The sequence below is a fragment of the Gavialis gangeticus genome, unplaced genomic scaffold, assembly GCF_001723915.1.
Source record: "Gavialis gangeticus isolate Ggan-Ray unplaced genomic scaffold, GavGan_comp1, whole genome shotgun sequence".
Taxonomy (NCBI): Eukaryota; Metazoa; Chordata; order Crocodylia; family Gavialidae; genus Gavialis; species Gavialis gangeticus.
In genome coordinates this window covers 4,820,875-4,826,954 of record NW_017729032.1, presented here as the reverse complement: position 1 = coordinate 4,826,954, position 6,080 = coordinate 4,820,875, and the positions used below count along the sequence as shown (strand labels likewise).

Sequence of the window (6,080 nt, the reverse complement as noted above, 5' to 3'; positions counted from 1 at the left end):
TTTTTTGTCTACAGAAAAATAATAGAACAGTTCTTCTGTTGCAAAAATCTCAGAAACACCACAGCTATGGATTTCTGGATTTGATATCTCTGGATTTATCTTGTGAATCACAGATTCATAGATGTTAGGGTCAGAAGGGACCTCAACAGATCATAGAGTCCAACCCCCTGCATAGGCAAGAAAGAGTGCTGGGTTCAGATGACCCCAGCCAGATGCCTATCCAGCCTCCTCTTGAAGACCCCCAGGAGAGCACCACCTCCCTTGGGAGGCCATTCCAGATTTTGGCCACTCCGTGACAAGGTTCTTCCTAATGTCCAGTCTAAACCTGCTCTCTGCTAGCTTATGGCCATTATTTCTTGTGACTCCCAGGGGCGCCTTGGTGAGTAGAGCCTCACCAATTCCCTTCTGCACCCCCATTATGAATTTATAGGCAGCCACAAGGTCACCTCTCAGCTTTCTCTTGCGGAGGCTGAAGAGGTCCAGGTGCCCTAGTCTTTCCTCGTAGGGCTTGGCCTGCAAACCCTTAATCATACGAGTGGCCCTCCTCTGGACCCTCTCCAGGTTATCCACATCCCTCTTGAAGTGTGGTGCCCAAAACTGGACACAGTACTCCAGCTGCGGTCTGACCAGTGCCCAGTAGAGGGGAAGTATCACCTCCCTGGACCTGTTCGTCATACATCTGCTGATGCATGATAAAGCGCAGTTAGCTTTGCTGGTGACTTTCTCACATTGACGACTCATGTTCATCTTGGAGTCCACTAGGACTCCGAGATCCCCTTCCGCTTCTGTGCTGCCGAGCAGGTCATTTCCTGTGCAGCAGGTGCACTGGACATTTTTCCTCCCTAGGTGCAGCACTTTGCATTTCTCCTTGTTCAACTGCATTCTATTGTTTTCTGCCCATTTGTCCCACCTGTCCAGGTCTGCCTGTAGTTGTTCCCTGCCCTCCGGTGTGTCCACTTCTCCCCACAGTTTTGTATCATCCACAAACTTGGACAGAGTGCACTTCACTCCCTCGTCCAAGTCACTGATGAAGACATTGAAGAGTATCAGTCCAAGGACTGAGCCCTGCGGGACCCCACTGCCTATGCCCTTCCAGGTTGACACTGACCCATCCACCACCACTCTCTGGGTATGACCCCCTAGCCAATTTGCCACCCACTGGACTGTGTAATCATCCAAATCACCACCTCTTAATTTGTTCACCAGTATGGGGTGGGATACCATATTGAAGGCCTTTCTGAAGTCTAAGTAAACAATATCTACCCCTACTCCTGCATCCAGGTATTTTGTAACCTGGTCATAAAAAGAGACTAGATTAGTCAGGCATGATCTACCGGCTACGAACCCGTGCTGGTTTTCCCTCAGCATAATCTTTCCTGCTGGGCTCTCACATGTATGAGCCTTAGTAATCTTTTCGAAGACTTTACCAAGGATGGAGGTGAGACTGACTGGCCTGTAGTTACCTGGATCTTCCTTCCTCCCCTTCTTGAAAATAGGGACTACACTGGCCCTTTTCCAGTCTTCCGGGACCTGGCCCATGTGCCACTAGTGCTCAAATATTCTTGCCAGTGGCTGTGCAATGACAACAGTCAGTGCCGTCAGCACCCTTGGATGGAGCTCATCCAGGCCTGCCGACTTAATCCAGTCCTTCCAAGTGACCCTGCAACATCTCAGGGTCAATGCTTGGTAGTCTGAAGCCCTGCTGTTGTCTCTCTACGATCCCACTGCGAGACTTATTTTGCCCCTCGTTTAGGAACACTTAGGCAAAGAACACTTAACAGTGCTAACATTGTGTGACACCCTCGAAAGGATCTCAAGGTACCCTGGTTGAGAACCACTGCCTCAGAGACTGTGAAGGGTCAGATGAAATCCATTCTTTTGAAAACCTCCTGTAGGCACATCTGAATTGCCCACCACAGTCACATCTAAGCAGCAGTCAAGGAGAGATGTAGATGCTACGAGGGAACAAAACACTCCCCGATTTTGGAAACCAGTGTGCTGTCTCTACTAGACTCAGAGACACCATAGTCTGACCTTTGCTAGGATTCTGGCACTGTGATGGGAACTACATCAACGTGCTGGGTCACCGTCAAGGAGGGTGGCCTTTCTGCCCTTCCAGTAGAGGACAACCAAGGACAGTCTGACTACAGCATTTCAAGAGAAAACAAGTTACCTCTGCACTGAAGAGAGCTTTGTCCATTCTGTTCTGACTAATCTGAGGCGTCGACTCCATCAGGTAAAAAGTGAGATTCCTTAATGAAATGTATGGAATTCAATCCCCCACTCAAGCACTGCATTCACTTCTCCAGTCTTTCCAGATTTCTACCCAGAAAAACCTATTCCCATCCTCTAAGCCTTTTTACGTTGTTCAAAATCAACAGCAAAATCCACTGCCTGAGCCCATACTACTAATTAAAGAAAGAGCTTGCAGAAGAGCAATCTGTGGATTAACAGACGTTCCATCCTCCTGGAAAATCTCAAGAAAAACCTACTAACGTTTGCACAGAAGATCAAATAACATTAGAGTAACCTTGCAAACCCCCTCCTTCCCCAACATGCACAGAGACAAACTACAGGAGAGACTGCACTACTCTTCCCTGACTGCCAAGAATGAATCTGAGTGCACTGCCTCAAATGTCACATGAAGAACAAACAGCATGACTACTCACAGATCAGCAAAAGACTGAGACGGCTTCACATCTGAGAACCGAGCAACTTTTTTTGCCTTCTTTCAAAGCCAATGATAGTCTCCTCGGACACATTACTTGCATGAGACTGGAATTCAACCAGGCGCGTCCTAGATTGGGTACTCGGGCACCGGTAGTGCCATGGAGGCTGGTTCCCTTCACAATAAAGGTCCTAAATTTTCAGTTTAAAAGAACCTGCTAAAGTGAGGCAGCAGCAGGAGGGAAAAAAAAGAACTAAGGCAAATTCCAAGTCCTCTGGATTAACTCTGTGGCCTTAGTAAAAGCCAAACACAGACCATCCAGCAGCTGGTTCTGGACCGTTGAGTTTCTGCCTGAAATGTCCTGGATGGCTTAATTCTATGAAAGTAGTAGTATGAATTCACATTAGTGGGAGATCAGTGGTAGCCTTAGGGTTGTTGGGGCCCTGGGCAAGAGAGTCATTTGGGGCCCCTCAGAGGCTTAATTTTGATGACCTATAAGCAGGTCAGACATTTTCAATTTCAATTTCACTTTGCCCTATCCATGAAACTGCAATGAAAGGATCTTAATACAACATTTCTAATACAAATATTCAGTGTAATTAATTTTTATTTTTATAAAATGTGAGGCCTCGAGCAGTCACCTGGTTTGCCCTCCCCTACTGCCGCTACTGGGGAGATGATACAGAAGGAAGTTAGTTGTCTTTAGATGGACAACCAAAACACGGATGTGGAAAGATTTCCATAGAAAGACATTAAAAAAGCTGAAACTATACAACTGAGAGAAGAGATGTGATGTGAGAGGGACCAAGTAGTTTAATAAGGAGCTTTTATTTATTCTTACCAATAACACAAGGAGAAGGAAGTGCACCTAAAGGCAAAAAAAAAACTTAAAGGGAGTATTTTTCCATTGTGAATACTTGGTTTGGAATTTATTGCCACAAGGTATCACTGGGGTCGACATTACTAACAATTCACAAAGATTCATCAGGCAGGAATTTAAAAACAAGTTTGTTTTAGAAGGAATAAGATGCAGGGCCCAAACCATCCCCCAAGTGATGGGGGAGGTGGGAGGTTGAGAATGGTATTCCTTAATGATCCGCTGTGGCATGACCCATACGTTTTTATGAAGCATCTGCTACTGGTTAAGATTGGAGATGGGTTAATGGACTACAGTATGTGGCCTCTGGTGCAGCATTTATCCTGAGCTGCAGCAGGCAAGCCAAGACAGACTGAAGATTACTCCAGCAGTGGCACACAAAGACAGCTGAATTAGTTTGGCTGTTTTCAGAGGAAGAGTTGTATTTGAGGATGCTTTTTTCACCCCTTGGCAGCCAAGGTTCTTTGAGAAGATGTCAGGTATCCCGGTGGTAGCTGTATTGGTCTAGAGGAAAAAGCAAGCAGAACTCATAGCAGAGATGATATTTTTTATTAGACCAACAAGATTTTTGCAAAAAAAATTCTTTAATTGCAAGCTTTCAGGCGCAATCAACTTTCTTCGGGTATAGCGAGTCTCTGCTGTTCTAAAATGCCAAGAAATGAGAGAAGCTAAAAGTGTGGCAGGGTTTCAGTGAGAACATAAATAGGTAGAAATTAGGAAAACAAAAAGGTAAAGCAGGGAAGGGAGGGGGGGGAAAATGTAGGTGAAAAAAAAAGCAAAGGTGAGTAAGAGAGACACTACAGTAGTAGTAATTCAAGGTAGAAGAGAGGCTGTCTGTGAAAAAGGAACATGGAATATATAATTTTATCACCCCTTGTCTCTCTCTGAGATATGGAGAGGAGGTAGATAAAGATGAAGCCATACACTGAAACCACTTAGAAAGAACAGGTGGAGTCATCAGAAGGGCAGAGAACACAAGCAATCGGTAACATCAGTAAAACGGCAGCAGATTTGTTTGACATCTGAAAGAAGATCACGCAGGACAATGACAGAAAACACTGCAGAGGGCTAAGAACTAAATCTAGTGGAACCTGAAAAAGGGGCCTTGAGGCCAGGTTTTCATGGATATTTCAGCACCCAAAGATGTTGATATATTTTTCAAATAGCTTTTCAAATCCACCAAGGTCTCTAAGCTGGAGCTGGAGATCAGAGTAGCCTATCAAAATCAAAGCCTGTCCCAGTGAAGGAGTATGAAGACAAAGGAATCAAACAACATGAAGTAGTAAGTTCTGACTCTATGGAAGAGAACAGCTCCTGCAGAGGACAGTGCAGTTCTCTTCATGTTATTCCAAGAAGGAAGAACAGCTGGGACAAGATGACTTTCATGCCCTTGAGAAAAGGAGCAGCAGGTGTATTGTCAGGATCAAGGGAAGTTTGAACATAAAAGTGGGTAGGCAGTAAAGCAGGAAGCAAGAGGGAGGGACAGGTTTAGGGTTACAGGGGAGAGAGAAGAGGATCAGAATTGAAGACCTGTGAAGTTCAGGTTCAGAAACCGACCAGTTCAGCTTCACTCTTTAATCTGGGGAAAGCCCGAGTAAGGTCAAGAAGATCCATCCAGCCAGAAAGCCACCATCATACATGGTAGAAAGCCGAGATGGCAGAGGACGAGGACCTGGGAAGAAGCAGGGAAAACAATAGTAGATGGGGGGCACTATTATACAGAGCCCAGCCTGGGAAGATCTCTGGCTGAAATTATGCATAGGACTAGTCTCTGTCTCTTGTCCTTAAACATTGGAAGTGTTTCCTTGTTTTACACTAGTGTCACACATCTGGCCTTTAGCAAGTGGGTGCTAGCCTGGTGCCCCGGGTAACACTGCTTCCATGGGGCTACATGGGAAATAGTAGTTCCAACCAGTGTGTCAACACCTGGGAACGTCACGTTTAACAGCATCAGCCAGCTGCTCACTGGAGGCGCGTTCACAGCAGCTCGTGGCTTGTCCAGGAGTTGATCCTGCCATTCTTATGCATATCCACTGCCTAGCTTAAGCACTGCTGTGGTGCCCTAGCACCTTGCAGTGCTGAGTGTATTTATTTTTGCAGGACTGCCGTGAGGCATACTGTAGCAATTTCCTCCATTTTGCACCTCAGAGCCCAAGTGACATGCCCAAAGCACACAAGAAGCCAGCACCAGCAATGGGCATTAAGCCCAGCTCCTCTAAGGCCCAGGGCCATTGCCCTCTCTGCTGGACCCTTCTCCCTCTCCTACTGCCCCCTTACTCAGGGATGCTGCTTTCAGCAGGGCCCCAGGACACACTGCCCTGAGTGGGGCTGCAGGGTTGGCTTCAGTAGTAGGATGTTTCCGCATCTGAGAGAATGGGGTGCAGCACTGGCACTAGCAGGTGCTAGCACAACCGTCAGCTCCTCCTGGCTGAGGGCTGCTTTCAACCCTCATCTACCTCCCAAAGACCCCACTTACCTCCCCGCCGTCTACCCACCATTTACCCTGCCCCATCTACCCCCACGAGAATCCCATCT

At 46.7% G+C, this 6,080-nt stretch overlaps 1 protein-coding gene across 1 annotated transcript in view; it reads right to left on the bottom strand.

Moving 5' to 3' along the window:
- The window catches only part of AAMDC (adipogenesis associated Mth938 domain containing), a 27,886-nt gene that overhangs the window by 9,361 nt on the left and 12,445 nt on the right, over positions 1 to 6,080 (bottom strand). The gene's annotated exons all lie outside the window — the stretch shown is intronic.